Consider the following 16,555-nt stretch of genomic DNA (forward strand, 5'->3'; position numbering starts at 1 on the left):
GCTGAGGCTAGAGGATTAGAAAGTTCAAGGGCTCCTGAACTGCAAAGCAAATTAGAGGTCAGCCTGTAAAACTTAGTGAGTTGTCTCAAAGTTAAAAAGAAAATAAAAATAGGGGCTGGAGAAATGGCTCCGAGGTCAAGAGCACTTGTTCTTATGTAGGACCTTGGTTCAATTATCAGCACCCATATGATGGCTAACAATATTGTATGTATCATATATATATATATATATATTGGTTTTGGTTTTTTCAAAACAGGGTTTCTCTGTGTAGCCCTGGCTGTCCTGGAACTCACTCTGTAGACCAGTCTGTCTTTGAACTCAGAAATCTGCCTGCCTCTGCCTCCCAAGTGCTGGGATTAAAGGTGTGTTCCACCACTGCCGGGCAAATATATACTCTTATACATGAAATTAAAAGGAAACAAGTTGGGTTCTTTTGTTGTTGTTGTTGTTATTTCATTTTTTTTCCCGAGACAGGGTTTCTCTGTGTAACAACATTGGCTCTCCTTCTTGTTTCTAGAAGTCATAGGTCAACCTCAGCTGGTGCTTGTCAGGTGCCCCCCTTGGTTTTTGAGACAGTATTTTACTTGGCTTGGTATCCACCAAATAGGCTAGGCTGGCTGGCCCCAGGCCTCAGGGCTCCACCTGATTTCCTTTCCTCTTTAGTGCTAGCATTATAATCCTGTGCTACCATATCTGGGTTGTTTTTTGTTTTTTTGTTTTTTTCTTGTAGGTTCTTTGGATTAAACTCAGGTCCAAGTACCAGCCCTCTTCTCCTTTCCTGGGTCTTTTCAGCCATTGCTATGATAATTGCCAACTCTCAAGGCACAGGAGAGTGCCATTTAGCATGCAGATGAGATCTGAATGAAGGTAGAGCAAATCTGGTAGTAACCCAGGCAGCCCTCTTTTGTTGTTTGTTTTTAAAATAGGAAAGAAAAGCAATCCTGATAGTTTAGCCTGCAATGAAGTTCATGGCTCAACACTTGGAAGGTTAAGGCACAGCTCCAATCATTTCAGCCAATCTACTTGTACAGGATCTTCTGGTTTCAGGCATTCTTGTCCTCAAAGATAAACAGGATCTGGCAAATAGAAATACTGGTAGGGGGTCTGATAAAATGGCTCAACTAGTGAAATGAAAAAGCACACTCCCCCAAGTTGTTTTGCGCGCGCGCGCACACACACACAATTTTGTTGTTTCTTTGTTTTTAAAATAGGAAAGGAAAGCAATCCTGATAGTTGAGCCAGCACTGAGGTTTGCATCTCAACACTTGGAAGGTTAAGGCATAAGAATTGCCAAGGGTTCGATCCAGCCTGGGCTATAAGTATGGTAAGACCTTTTCTTTGGAAAAAAAAAAGGGTGGGGGTGGGGGTGGGGTAAGGGGGCTGGAGACATGACTCAGCAGTTTAGAGCACTTGCTCCTCACAGAGCTTTGGTGGCGGCGCACAGATCCAGTTGCAGGGGATCTGGTGCCTGTCCTCTTCTGGCCTCTGCAGCCACCTGCATGAACATAAACGTGGTGCACTTACATGCACTCTCATACACACAATAAAACAGATACATGAATAATCAGGCCACCTAGGCACTGCTCAAGCTAACAAGATCAGCAGAGAGGCAGGTGTGCTAAGCCCAGGAGGCCTCCAGGTCACTCAGATGAAGGCCTGGCTTCCTCAAAATGGCCCAATGTCCTGACCTTCGTCCATAATCTCAACTCCTGTCTTTCTTAGTCATAGTGCTTTCTACCACAGAGGCTGCCTTTAAATGTTGCAAGCTCTTTCCTGCCTTGGGACCTCCGGGGCTACTTTTCCTTTCCCAGAGGGAGCTTCTGAGCCACTCAATACTTCTGAACTACTTATCATTTTCCTTCACAGTACTTAGGGTGAATTAAAGCTTTAAATCTATTTCACATCTACTTGGTTGCCCTGCCCTCCATAGCATTTATTTATTTATTTGGATGCAGGATCTGATGTGTCTCAGACTGGCCTCAGGCTCACTAACACCAAGAGCTGGGATTGCAGTCCAGGATTATCAGGTTCAATTTATTGAATTGATCTGAGAGCTTAGGGCATGTTAGGCAAACATTGCACCAATTGAGTTATACCTCCAGACATAGACCTCTGGTTTGTGACTGTGACTGGTCTCAAGCACACCAGGTTGGCCTCAAACTGCTTATCCCCTGCCTCCACCATCTGCCCACATGCTGCCACTGCAGGAGGAATCACCATGCCCTACTGGGCAACCTCGGGGACTTCTTTTTTTAGCCACTTCAGTTCACAGAGATGGTGTAGTGGCTATTCCTGGTTGTCAACTTGACTATATCTGGAATGAACTACAATCTAGAATTGGAAGGCTCACCTGTGATCCTAATGTGGAGGCATGGAGATATAAGTTTCTGACCTGGATCTTGGCATGGAGATCTTGAGGCATAGCGGCTATGAATCCCAGAAGATTAAGATCTACGAGTTCGGGCTGGGCGTGGTGGCACATGCTTGTAATCCCAGCACTCTGGGAGGCAGAGGCAGGCAGATGTTTGAGTTCGAGGCCAGCCTGGTCTACAGAGTGAGTTTCAGGACAGCCAGGACCACACAATGAAACCCAGTCTCAAAAAAATCAAAAAAGATCTCTGAGTTCTAGATCTTTTGGGACAAAACAAGTCCCAGATCCAGGCGTGGTGGTACACACCTTTAATCTGGGCCACACCTTCTGTTGGAGACCTACATAAGGGAAGATGCATTCTCCATCACTTTCTTGCTTGTGGGACTGAGCAACTGCTAGATCCTTGGACTTCCAATCATAGCTGCTGCTGACCATTGGGGGTTAGGTGAGTGTGGCTAGGCGGCGTGGGGGAAGGTGTCCAGGTGGGCCCTTGCCTGGGCACCTCTGCCCCTGAGGGACCACACACACACACAGACATGGTATAGAATAGAGTTTATTCAGAATAGGGGATGGGAGTTAGTGGGAGAGAGAGAGAGAGAGAGAGAGAGAGAGAGAGAGAGAGAAGGGAGTGGAGGCTGGCCATGACCACGTGGAGGGGGAGGAAGAGCCCCAGGGGCAGAGAGGTGAGAGAGTGGGAGAGCGGAGAGCAAAGAGAGAGAGGAGGGGCAAGTAGCCCCTCTTATAGTGGGCCAGATCTCTGGGGCGGGGCATACCTGGCTATTTGGGATCAAATATCACAGACCTGTCAGGGAGTGGCCCATAAAAGATAGCCACCATCTTTCTGAAGCCATCAGTACGTACTGCAAGCCACCATCTTTCCCGTGTCACGGGTGGGGGCAGGAATGTCTCTTTGGGAGCAGAGGTGCCAGTCAGCTGACAAACTGAGAAAGGGGGGCTGGAGAGGGTGGAAAGCCAATCCCTGAATAGACAGTTATTCTGAGGCAGCTGGGGATAATGGCTGGTACAGAAATAACCCAGCCTCCTCACTCTTGTTTCAGCCCTCACACCTCTGCCCTACCAGAGGTGAGGCCAACACTGAAGAGCGTTCAGTAGTACCCTCTGTTTACTAGGGGGCTCACAATCTGATGGAAGAGCCCAGCTAGAGACCTCATACTGCTAAGTGATGGTCCGTTGGAGAGCAGGTCCTCAGAAGAAAACACGCATCCCCCACCCCCACCTAGAATAAATTCGACAAATTGCATACAAGTTATCCAATCCACAAGGTAATTGTAACAGTTCAAAGAAAGGAAGGCGATACTGCCAAGTTGCAGGGTTGTTTGCAGTCTTTGTGAGTGGGAACATCAGAGAAGGCAAGCGACTAAAAAGAAGAGATCTCGCCAAGTTTTTAGGGGGTAGGTGAGGTGGGTATTAAACATAAAGCCAAGTGTCTGGTTGTACAAGAGAGAATTTTGAGAATCCACAGGAGAAATTTGAACAAACTAACATAATCCCGTATGCATAGCAGAAAGTGCCCTGATCTGTTTGGAGTAGGAAACGGGCGCAAAAATAGTGAGGATGAGGGCAGACTGAAAGGTTGGAAATCTGAATTGGCAGCTCTAGGTAGGATTCCATAGAAGGAATGGGGCCTTGTTCTCTAGAGGGTTATTATCATCTTTTCTTAGATTCTAAACTCTAGAGTTACGCCCTCTACGGTACCCAACTTTCGTTAGTTTAAACTCCAAGTCCGAGGGTGGGAAAAAAAGTGCTGCTGGAAACCTAAACCTAGACTAGGGATCCGGGCAAGAGAGACTTCAGCTCCCAGGATGCTTCGCGCGAAAGGTCGCGCAGGTTTCGGGACTTGCTGTCCGGTCGCTCTCTCGCTAGGCGTAGTGCAGGAAACACGCCATCTTCGGCAGTGTCAAACCATCGTTTGTATGCTTGATGGGACGCTTATGTTTTGTCTAGTCACCTATTACAGGTTCTGACTTAAATGCACTTCTCTGTTAGAATTCTATTAAACCTTACGATGAGCATTCCATTCAGTTTCCAAGTCTATAACCGAACGCTCCCAGATGATATAGAACAAGCCGGCGCCGCCGCGCCAAGTCAGAGCCTCCGAGGGCGGGGCGCCTCCGTCTTTTCCGGCTCCGCCCCGCCTCTGGCTGGGGGGGCTTCCGCTTCCGGCTGCGGAGGCTGCAGCCTCGCTCTGGTCCCTGCGGCTGGCGGCCGAGCCGTGTGTCTCCTCCTCCGCCGCCGCCATATTGTCTGTGTGAGGATAGGGGAGCGCGGCTAGCGCCGCTGCCGCTTCCACCGCAGGTACCGTGGGAACCACGAGCCGAGGTCATCGGGGCGCGCGGGTGAGCCCAGGCCAAGGCAGCAGGGCGCGGTCGCCCCGCACGCTCTCAGCCGTCTTCCGAGCGGCCTGTCGCCTTTCCCTACCCCCTCGCCGCGCACAGCAGCCGAGGCCCCTGCAGTCCATCCCGGCCGCCCGAGAAGGCGCAGAGCGAGGCAGAGGAACTGGCTGGTGTGAGGGTGGGAGCTTGCTGTCAGACTCCAGGTTCTTGCAGGAGGGAGGCTGGACTGGGCGGAGACTAAGGGACAACTTGGAGGTGGGGTGGCGGAAGGGGGAAGGGAGCTGGGGGCCGCGCGCGGACGCTTCGCTGGGGAAGCGCACCGACGGAGTAGGGCCTCCCGCTGCGCGGGGCAGCCCCTTGATGGGCCTTCGTGTGGTTCCTCTGGGCGGGGCTGAACTTGCTACCTGCAGACCCGGTGCTAGGTGGAGGGGGCCGGGGCGGGGTTGTTGGAGTGGAAGGGTGAGGGAAACACGAATTGGGGCCGAACGGGTGGAGTTGGGCTTGAGGACTCCTTGGGAACCTGGGTGCAGGAGGAGAGGTATGTAGAAAGAAAAGGTTGGCTGAGAGAGAGTGTATATGTTAGTGACCTTTTGAGAGAAGAGGACTTTCGGATTTGTTTCTTTGATTTTTGCAGTGTTGGAACAGATCTATATTAGGTCGGCGATGCAAAACTTGTGAAGTTTGTATTGGGAAGCAAAGTCAAGAGTTGGGAGAATTGCTATCTTGATTTTGCTGTTGTGGGGGAAGAAAGTATTGTGAAAAGGTGACAGGCTCTTTGGGGTAGAATTGACTCTCTTGTAACTTCTCTTTTGGAAGGGGCATAAAGGAGAAGAAATGAAGACCAAAGTAGGAAGGGAAGATTACCCACCCCACCCCCGAGAGTTGAAGACCTTATTTTGTCGAATGACTGGTAGTATAGGCCAGAGGCAATGAGCTAGGTGTTCTAGGTTCTCAAATATCAGAACTTAGCTGTCTGACCTAAACCCTGTAGGCTTTGTAAAATGGAAGTATTCCCTAGTTTGTAAGTTTGTTATGGAGTGTATAGTTTGTATCAAGTGTTTACTGGAGTATGTAGCAGACAGTAAGTGCTTGGGTAGAGCTGATTTGCTACTAAAGTGGCTAATTGATACTTTGGAATTTTTCCCATCTAGGTAAAGTTTATTGTTAAGAATCACTTTGGCCATCGTCTTTCTAGTTACTACAAATCAGCTGGTTTTACTTGCATAGTATACCTGAGGCTGAAAGTCTAGGACATATACTACCTCTCCTATATGTCATCTTGAAAAGTTCATCTGCAGTCCTACCAGGGCAAGTTTGTCCTTCCCTGACTTTGAAATATTTGGCTTAAGTTTGTTATTGGAGGAGGATGTGTAACTTGAAGAAGGAAAGGGTTGGATATTTACTTAGATTAGTTTTATTAATAGTTGCAAAGTTAGGTTACTCTTTAGTAACTTTTCGTTGCAACAAACTAAGCAACCATACCTACTTTATTGTGGCTTTTATGGCAAAACAACAGAAAAACAGATACTTGAGAGGGATGGTGGACCAGTTTCTGGGTTACATGGAAATTGGGTAACTAGGTGGCATGAACCAAGTGGCAACATTGATTCTTTTGCTCCTCCTTGCTATATATACTTGCTTTTGTTTTTGAGGCAAGGACTCCTGTAGTCCAGGATGGTCTTTGAGTCTACCTGCCTCAGCCTTCAGAAGTATTGGAATTACAGGTGTGATCCACCATACCCAGCTTCTTGGTACTGGCTTTATCCCTGAACATAACATTTCATGTGTGTATATGCATTCATGTGTGCATGTACTTTTGTCAGCGGGTGAACATGAGAGCCAGAGGTGGATGTCAGGTGTCCTCAGCTCTATCTTTTTAAGTTTATATATCTGTGTGTGTGTGGGGGGGGGGTATGTGCACATGAGTGCTGGTGACCCGGGAGGCAAGAAGAGGGTAGGACGATTTGGATCTGGGAACACAGGCATTTGTGACTTGCCCAACTCCGGTGGTGTGAGCCGGAACTTTCATCCTCTGCAAGAACAGTACCCACTGTAAGCTGCCAGGCTCTCTTCAGCCCCGCTACCTTATTTTGATTGACAGTATCTCACTATTTCTGAAACTGCAGTTAGCTAGACTGGCTAGGCAGCCAGCGCCCCTGGAACCTTCTTGTTCCTGCTTTCCACCTATGTTGGGATTTTCCCCCTTGGCTTTTTATGTGGATGCTGAAGATTGAACTTAGGTACTTTATGCTTGCCTGATCCAGCCCCCGATCATGTTTTTACATCATATAGTCATTTAAAGGAAGGGAAGGCTTTCTTAGAAATTGGATTTAAAGATTTAAGGTCTTAAGGTGAGGCTTATAACACACAGGAAGATGATACCCAACTTGCGTGAGTGTCCATACACAATCTATAAAAATACCATTACATAGTAGAAAATGACTTTGAAGATATAATTAATGTTAAGACTCTTTTTAAAGATTTTATTTTAAATTATATGTATGTGGGTGCCCATAATAGCCAGAGAAAGGTATTGAGTCTCATGCAGCTGGAGTCACAGGCAGGTATAAGTTGCCTGGTTTGTTGAGGAATGGAACTCAGGTCCTGTGGAAGAGCAGACTTGCTCTTACACACTGAGCCATATCTCCAACCCAAAAAATCTTGGGGAAAGTAGGAAATTAACCTGGATCCTGGCTTAATCACAGGTTGATCAGAGCACTTAAAACCAGCTGGAACCAGAGATGGGTAGATGAGGGAAATCAGGAGAATTTAATGCACAAGAGGGACTCCATTAGGTGCTTTTAGAGAAGGCTGAAAAGAGAGTAAGAGATGAAATGTGGGCAGTCTCAACTATCTGAAAGAAAAGATATGGAGACTTCAGTACTATAGCCATAAGGAACTGAATACCAACATCTGAATGAACTTTTTCTATCATTAATACTTTCTTTTTTTTATTATATGTAAGTACACTGTAGCTGTTTTCAGACACACTAGAAGAGGGTATCCTATATCATTACAGATGGTTGTGAGCCACTATGTGGTTTCTGGGATTTGAACTCAGGACCTTTGGAAGAACATCCAGTGCTCTTAACCACTGAGCCATCTCTCCAGACCTCATTAATACTTTCTGTGGACTTTTCTGTAGTTTTTAGCAAGCTAAACAGCATTGCAAACAACTTGGTATTTGACCTTGAGATCCAAACTTGGCCAAGCTTACCCAATTTTACAACTTACAGAAATCATAAATTTGTGATAACATAAACCACTACATTGTTAGTGATATGGTAGCAGAACACCAGAATAGGTTTTGGTACCAGGAGTAGGGTGTTGTGTTACCTAAACATAGAAGTGGCAGTGGGAGGAGGTTGGGAGATTTTTGAGTAGTATGATAGAAAAGACCTACTAACAGATTGTTAGTAGGAATGTGGATGCTAATGACTTTGCTAGTGAAGGTTGAGATACATTACTAAAAACTGACAAGATGACTGGCCAGCAGGCTTAGCTGAAGTTTTATTTTGTGTATTTATGGAAGGCAGTTTGCAAGTTTATTTGCAAATAAACTAGGGGTTTATTTGTGTTTTGTGCATTTGTTTTTTGGATTTTTTGTTTTTTTTGAGACAGGGTTTCTCTGTATAGCCCTGGCTGTCCTGGCACTTACTTTGTAGACCAGGCTGGCCTCTAACTCAGAAATCTGCCTGCCTCCCTCTGCCTCCCGAGTGCTGGGATTACAGGCGTGCGCCACCACTGCCCAGCTTTTGTTTTGTTTTTAAGTTTTTTGTTTTGTTTTTTAAGATTTATTTACTTTAGGTATGTGAGTACACTCCAGACACATCAGAAGAGGGCATCAGATCTCATTACAAATGGTTGTGAGCCATCATGTGGTTGCTGGGAATTGAACTCAGGACCTCTAGAAGAGCAGAAGGTACTCTTAACCACTGAGCCATCTCTCCTGCCCCCATTATATTCTTGATAATTTTATGCCTACAGGAACAATGCTAGTGTCCACTGAAAGAAGTAGGAAAAGTTAAAAAGGATTATTGAACTCTGTGAAATAGTGCTGCTTTTCATAAAGCAAGGTGTTTGTGTGCCCATGCACCTCAAGTGGAACCAAGAGCCTAGAGGATTGGAACTCAAAGCAGCAGAGGATTTTCTTTGGGAAATGGAATGAAGTCACTTTGGGTATGTTTCTTACATTTATGTTTCAGATATTTTAGTTAATATTCTGTGGCCCAGAAAATTTTATACCTAAATTAAGTGAAGAGATTTTGTTGTTGGTTTTTGTTTTCAGGTAGGGTTTTGCTGTGTATCTCTTGCTAGCTAGAAATTCACTAGACCAGGCTGGCTCATTCATCTTACTGTCACTGCCTGCTAAAGGCTTGGATTACAGTTGTATACCACCACTCCTGGCTGAGATACGGGCTTTTCTTTTAAATCTGGAACTATTTGTTTTTGTTTTTTTGTTTTTTTTTTTTGTTTTTGTTTTTTTGTTTTTTGAGACCCGGGGTTTCTCTGTGTAGCCCTGGCTGTCCTAGAACTCACTCTGTAGACCAGGCTGGCCTGGAACTCAGAAATCTTCCTGCCTCTGCCTCCCAAGTGCTGGGATTACAGGCGTGCGCCACCACCGTCTGTCTAAATCTGGAAGTATTAGATGAGACTTTTGGACTTTAAGTTGATGCTGTAGTAGTTTAGGATGTTGGGGACTTGGTATAGGATAAATGTGTTTTGTGAATGGCACAATGTAAATCTTTGGAGACAAAATGACCCCACTAAAATGTTGGATCCCTAATCTCTAGAATATTGTTATATGGCAGAAGGGACTACGTAATGTGGCAGTTTAAACCTTCATAATGCTGTGATCCTTTAATATAGTTCCTTGTGTGTTGTGACCCCAACCATAAAATTGTTATTGTTGCTACTTCATAACTGTAATTTTGCTACTGTTATGAATTATAATGTAAGTATCTGATATGCAACCCCTGTGAAAGGGTGATTCAATCACCAAAATGCCATGGCCTACATATTGAGAACCACTGATAGGGCACTCAAGATTATTCTGTCTTGTTTTTTTCCCTTGGAGTTTTAGTCTAATCTATGGGTCTTTAAAAAGCAATGACCCTGCTGGATGTTGTAGTCCACACCCTTCGTGCCAGCATTCTGAAAGCAGAAACAAGGGCATCTCTGAATTTGAGGCCAGCCTAGCCTATGTAAATGAGTTCCAGCCAGCCAGGGCTACATAGTGATACTGGCTTTTTGGTTGGTTGGTTGTTTAAATTAATTTATTAATTAATTTTTGAGCTAAGAATTTAAGAACTCCATCCTGCCACTCTGGGATCTGGCAACATGGAAATTGTGTATACAGCAGCCTTGTGTAGCAAAGGAAGTTGCAGCTGACAGCCATCAAAGGAGCCAGTCCTCCAGTTGTACTACCATAGGAAATTAAACCAACAACCTGAATGAGCAGGAAGCAGATTCCTCAGAGCTGCCAGCAGAAAAAACATCTGGCTGATGATACTTTGGGTTTGGCCTAGTTGGACTCTCAACAAGATCCAGTTAATTAAGCTTACTCTACTTCTGACTTACAATTTGTTGTGGTAATTTGTTACAACAACAATCAAAACTTTACAGTGGTTTTTGCTAGCTTTATTTCATAAAGTTGGGGTGGTTGGTTTCTAGAGAAAAAAGGCAGCAAAGATTATTCATAGAATAATAGTATGGAGTGGAATTTATGCCTTGTGCTTGATGTTTAAATTGTGTTTTACCTGCACATGTGTGTCTAGTGTCCATGGGACCAGAGGGAGTGTTGGTTGTACTAGAACTGGAGAGAATTCTAGGTGGTAGTAAGCTACCATGTTTGTACTGATAATTGAACTGGAGTCCTCTTAACCGGGATGTTCTTATCAGCTCAGTCATCTCTCAAGTGCTTAAATATTCTTCTCCTGAACTTATATGCAATATGAAGAAGGGGCTAGATAACCTGCTAAAATGCTGGTTCTAGTGCTGAATCACTTTGGTAGGATCATTATAAGTTGATAGTTACTCATGTCTGTAAAAATTTAACCTTGTATATTAGAAGAGATGGAAATGGAACGCACATTTTAGTGAATTAATGAGCTCAAAGTTGTAACTATTATTTTCTCTTTGAGGTTAGATTTAGCAATCATAATTACAAAATGTAGTTTATTGCTTAAGGTGTGTGTGTGTGTGTGGGGGGGGGAGGTCTTATTCTTTAGCCCAGATTTTCCTGAAACTCACAGTGGCTCCTCTGCCTCAGCCTTCCAGGTGCTGGTGTTACATGTGTAATCCACTATGCTCTGCTTGGCTTGTTCTTATAATGGTGTGCTCAAGTTGAAATCATTGAGATGCAACTGAGAAAATAACATTTCAAGATATGAAGGACTGCTGAAGTTTGGTTTTTAGACTTTACAGTAAGAATTATCCAAGAGTTGGACAAAGAATCCTTGTAGAGGCAGTCTGAGTCACGGCTTTGGAACTGTATTCTCTGAGCACCATAAAATACCTGTGACTATATATAGTTCTGCCTGCTTCTTCATTGTGAGGATTAGTTGAGAGACTATGTAAACACAGTTTAATGTGATACCTAGCTTAGAAGAACATGTTAACTGTTTTATAATATGTATATCACGTTTATATAACTTGACAGTCTGTGTGGTTGCAGAAACTTACATCTGATGTGAATTGTCATTGAATATGCTAAGGGCTTAGGATTTTCAAGTAATTAAAATGCTTGTTATACCTAATATAATATAATACATATTAATATATTAATATTATATATTATATAATTACATAATTATAAAAGTACATTTTGATATAAAATTACATGATTGCACACAGACTTAACCTTAGTACTTGGCATGCAGAGGTAGGTAGATCTATGAGAGTTCAGGGCCAGCTTGGTCTACACAGTAAGTTCCAGGAGAGCTAGAGCTATGTAGAGAGACCCTGTCTTCAAGAAAAAAAATTGCCAGTTGGATTTCCTTGGTCTGTCACAATTCACTGGGTGACCAGGGCCATGCATCTTGCACAAGAATAGTGCTGACTGCTTAAGCCTAAGTTTTTTGTTTTGTTTTTGTTTTTGTTTTTTGTTCCTAAGATGGAGGATCAAAGTGGCATGCCCTTTAGCTGTTACCTCATAGGGACGGGACACACACACACCCACTGAGGGGGGGTGGTAAGCAGGACTAGAGAGAAATGTAGGCCAACTAGTTTTACTTGAATCTTTTTGTTTAGTTTTCCTTTGGGTTTGTTTGTTTGTTATGGTTTCACTATGTAAACCAAGCTGACCTCACACTCCTGGCAGTCCTGCTGCTGTCTTTGAGTGCAGGAATTCAGGAATTCAAACCACCAAATCTGGCCTAGTTAGTTTGTTCTTTTTTTCTTATTGTTTACTAACTCATTCATTCATTCCTTTGTTTGTTTGTTTTTGTGATAGGGTCTCTTGTAGCCCAAGCTGGCCTTGAATGTGCTGAAATTAGTTGTTCACTACACCTGGCTTATATGCTACTGGGGATCAAACACAGGACTTCATGCTAACAATCTAATAGCTGAGCCCCATTCCTTGCTTCCTAGCTAGCTGTTTGAGCAAGCAGATCTTTTTAGGAAGGAAAAGTGGAAGCTGCTTGGATTATAGACTGTTACTGTGTTTTTTTGAGACAAAATCTCACTATGTAACTGACTGGCCTGATCTTGAACTGAGACCTGTCTCCTGGGTGCTGGAATTAAAGGTTTGTGGGTGGCACCATGCTCTTTCTTTCCGCTTGTTTTTTGTTTGTTTGGTTGGTTGGTTGGTTGGCTGTTTGGTTGTTTGGCATTTCTCTTGTAGCCGAGGCTAGCTAGTCTCAAATTCACTGTGTAGCTTAGGATAACCTTGAGCTTCTTTCTGCACTTTATTCCTTAACCTCCCAAGTGCTGGAATGATAGGCCTGAACCTTATTTATGTCACTTCTCAAATGCCCCCATTTTATCTACTCTTTTAATACTGTGTCTTAGGAGATTTTCTGAGTTTTTATTAGCTGAAACATTTTAGTCTGCTTATAAACAGTTGGGATTCTCCCCCCTCCCCAATATAAAAAACTGTTAATTCCTAGCAAATATTTAAATATTTTGTTCCAGATAAAATTCAGCAGTTTTTGACATGTTACAGAAATAAAGGATTGATTCTTTAAAAGCATTTAAGGTAATGATCACAGAATTGCAAGATAAAGCCAGGAGTGGTGTTCTATTGGTTTCTGCAAATTCTCTGTTTTTTATCCTTAAATTAAAAAACAAAACCTACTTAAAAAGTTGCTATGGTGGGTAAGCTCTTTTTATACATTTTTGATGTTTTCTTTTTTTTTTTTTAAGCATTTATTTATTTTATGTATATGAGTACACTGTTGCTATCTTCCTACACACCAGAAGAGGACCGGCATCAGATCCCATTACAGAGGGTTGTGACCCACCATGTGGTTGCTGGGAATTGAACTCAGGGCCTCTGGAAAGAGTAGTCAGTGCTATTAACTGCTGAGCCATCTCTCAAGCCTGATGATGTTTTCTTACATGAAAAATAGTGTTAAAGAAAAATAGTGTTATCTTAAAATTTTAGGATTAAGTATCATGGTTAGAGGAATCTTTTATAATTTGTATGTGTCAGATCTCAAATACCCTTTGTTCTTTTAACCCTGGGTCTTGAGTTTTTTATTAGCTGAAACATTTTAATCTGTTTATAAAAGTAAGCACTTGGAATTTTAGTAGTGATGACTAATGCTCTAATGGGCATTTCTCAATTTAGCTGTCTCACTAATGTTCTGTAAATCTTCAGAAAATCATCCTGTTCAAAATGAATGGGTAGGAGCTAGGCGGTGGTGGTGATCTATGCCTTTAATCTGAGCACTCAGGAGTCTGGCAGGTTGATCTGAGTTCCAGAACAGTCAAGGCCTTGTCTCCAGGTGCAGGGAGGATAGGTGGGGCTGGAGAGATGGATCAGCAGTTAAAAACAATGGCTACTTTTCTAGAGGACCTGAGTTCACTTCCCAGCACACATAGTGGCTCACAACTATGTGTAACACCAGTTTGAGGGCATCTGATACCTTCTTTTGGCTTCCATGAGCAGAAGATAATCTATGGTGGTCTGTGCCTGTGATTACAGCACTGAGGAAGCTTAGGCTTCCTGAGGTAGAAGCCAACTAGGTTACATAGTGTATCTGTCTCAAGAAAAAATATTCCCTCTAAAATGGAGAGGGAGTAATTTTGTCTTTTTTTTTTTTTTTTTTAATCAAAAGAGCCATGCCATTTGGACTAAGTAAAGATACTCATTCAGTAAGCCCTAAAGGTTTGCTGTACTTTGTGGCAGGTACTATACTAAGGTCCTCCAGGTACCCTTACCCTTAACTTCACAGTTGGCTGGCATTTGTCATAATAAACTGTATCTAGGCTTAGCTTTTTGATGGTTCCATGAGGACCTTACTATGTACCCTGGGTATAATTTCCAAGACAGCTATAGAAATTGGATAGGGGAGAATGAGATTTAGGATTAGTGAAAATAGCTGGGAGGTAGAGGAGGGTCGTTATGGGGGTGGTGGTGGTGGAAGGAAGAACTCTACTTTTGGAGAGTTGAGGATCAAAGCTCACAACCTCTCAAGCCTTGTTGGTTTTGTCACCTCCCGCAGCTGGAGTAATAGCATCATGGGATTGATTTATTAATCTTTAGTTTCTTCATCTGTAAAACGGAGTTGCCTTACACCTCAGAGGATTCTTTCAAAGATTATTAATGAAATCATCACTAATAATCATGCCATTGCTAATGTTGCTACTCTCCTTGGTTTTAATGGATGCCAAGAGTTCTTATTTTTTAAAGAAACTTGACTTGTACATCTTGTTTCAGGTGTGGCCTGCTAGGTGGGTAAGGTACTGAACCAGCTTAGGTGTGAATCAATGTGTTAGGTCACACCCAATGTGTAGGTTGCCTCCATTACCCAGGTATGGTATATGTAGTCTAGTTGACAGATCTAAGATTGACAGATCTGCTTTTTAAAACTTCTCCAAGCTCTAGAATTCTCTTGCCTCTAGATTGAATTCATCTTGTTTGAGACTCAGGAAAAGTTCTAGGTTTGTTCATCTGTAGACAAGTAGCTTTAAAGGAGGTATCACTTTCTTTTTAAAAGTTTTTTTAATTATATGTATTTGTCTATGAGTATGTGCATGTGAGTGTAGGTGCCCTAGGAGGACAGAGGAATTGTATTGTATTAGGAATGTATCCCTGGAGACTTTATAGCATTTTTTCCATATTGCTGTCTTTCTTGTTTCTGGCCTTGAACCCAGAGATCTGCCTGCTTTTGCCTCCTAGGTTCTAGGTGGTGTGTGCCACCACCTCCTGGCGTGAATTTGTTTTTATTATGGGTGTTTGGTTTTTGTACTCCTGACTGTCCTGAACTTTATATAGACAAGGATGACCTCAAACTCAGGGATGACCTGCCTCTGCCTTATGAGTGCTGGGATCAAAGGCGTATGCCACCATACTTGGCTGCTTTTATTTTGAGTGGACTCTTTTCATATATCTTTTCCAGGTGTCCTGGAATGGACTGAGAGCCTCCTGTCTCAGCCTCCAAGCCCTAGGATTGGATGCATATACCACCAGGCACAATCTGCTGATGCCTTTTTTTAAAGTTAGTGTGTTTGTGTGTGTTTGTGTGTGTGTGTGTTTGTGTGTTTGTGTGTGTGTGTGTGTGTGTGTGTGTTGAGTTCAGTTAGTTACACTACAGGTGTCTCAAACAAAACAAACTATTAATAAAACTGACAGCTGGAAGTTTGAGAGTTCTTGGCTTTCTTTGACTTTAAAATTTCAATGATTCAACTGAACACTAAACTAAGAAAACTTCCTATTCAAAACAATGAATTTTCTCTGGTCCTACTAAGGGTCTGATTTTAGGACATAATATTAATAATAGCCATAGATGTAGCTAAGTGATAGAACAATTATATACGGACCTAGGATGATAGATACCCATATACTCCCTTAAAAAATTACTTTAAAGATGGACATAATGGCACCACTCCAAGAGAGTCAGGACTACAAAGTAAGACCTAATACCATCAAGGGTCACAATACTATAGTTTATTGATGGAGGAACCCACAGGGTATTTATCTTTAGATTACAATCATAGCACACAAATTGCCTTCTGCTCTTAGTCCTACCTACAAGTATTAATGCTAGAAAAGAAAATGTAGAAGTATCTCTAACATAAAACCAACATGAGAAATGGTAAAAGAAAAACATTAGCATTTGTTAGTATCAATGTTAAATAAATGACAGCAGCAGTAGGCTGTCTACCAACAAAGTGAATCATTTATTTTAAGAAAAAAAAGGGAGAAAAGAAACCAAGTTATTCTGTTACCCTAAAATCTTAACTGATGAACAGAAAAATCATTATCTCTATATTTTATCTTCTGGTCAGAGAGCAGAAGCAAAATGAGTCTTAGCATGAAATTTGATCCCACTGACCACCATTCTCTTGAGCCTAAAGACAGAAAATTTTGTCTGAGACCTAAATACCAAAAGTAGAACTTGGCATTTACATCTGTAATGATCATAGCTATCATTAAACTAGATGTGGCATGAAATGCATACTCTCAGATACAGAGGTTCTCCTATTACAGGAACACTAAATAGAAAAGAACAAATTTGAACCCCAAGTCTATTTAGTATTTAGAACTTAAACAGGTTCTTTATGCTAAATTCAATACCAGTTCCTTAAATTCTGTAAACTGGCTGTTTCTTTCCACCAAGTAGGTCCTGGGAGTCAAATTCAGGTGCATATGGTGCACATGCAT

General features: G+C 42.7%; 1 protein-coding gene across 6 annotated transcripts in view; it reads left to right on the forward strand.

Annotated features, from left to right (window-relative positions):
* The first annotated feature begins 4,548 nt into the window (after positions 1 to 4,548).
* The window catches only part of Csnk2a1 (casein kinase 2 alpha 1), a 38,880-nt gene continuing 26,873 nt past the window's right edge, over positions 4,549 to 16,555 (forward strand). For all 6 annotated transcript variants that reach the window (XM_052183895.1, XM_052183897.1, XM_052183896.1 and 3 more), the window contains exon 1: positions 4,549 to 4,687. The gene's annotated coding sequence lies outside the window, so the exon portion shown is untranslated. The remainder of the gene's footprint in view (positions 4,688 to 16,555) is intronic.

The sequence above is a fragment of the Apodemus sylvaticus genome, chromosome 5 (genome assembly GCF_947179515.1).
Source record: "Apodemus sylvaticus chromosome 5, mApoSyl1.1, whole genome shotgun sequence".
Lineage (NCBI taxonomy): Eukaryota > Metazoa > Chordata > Mammalia > Rodentia > Muridae > Apodemus > Apodemus sylvaticus.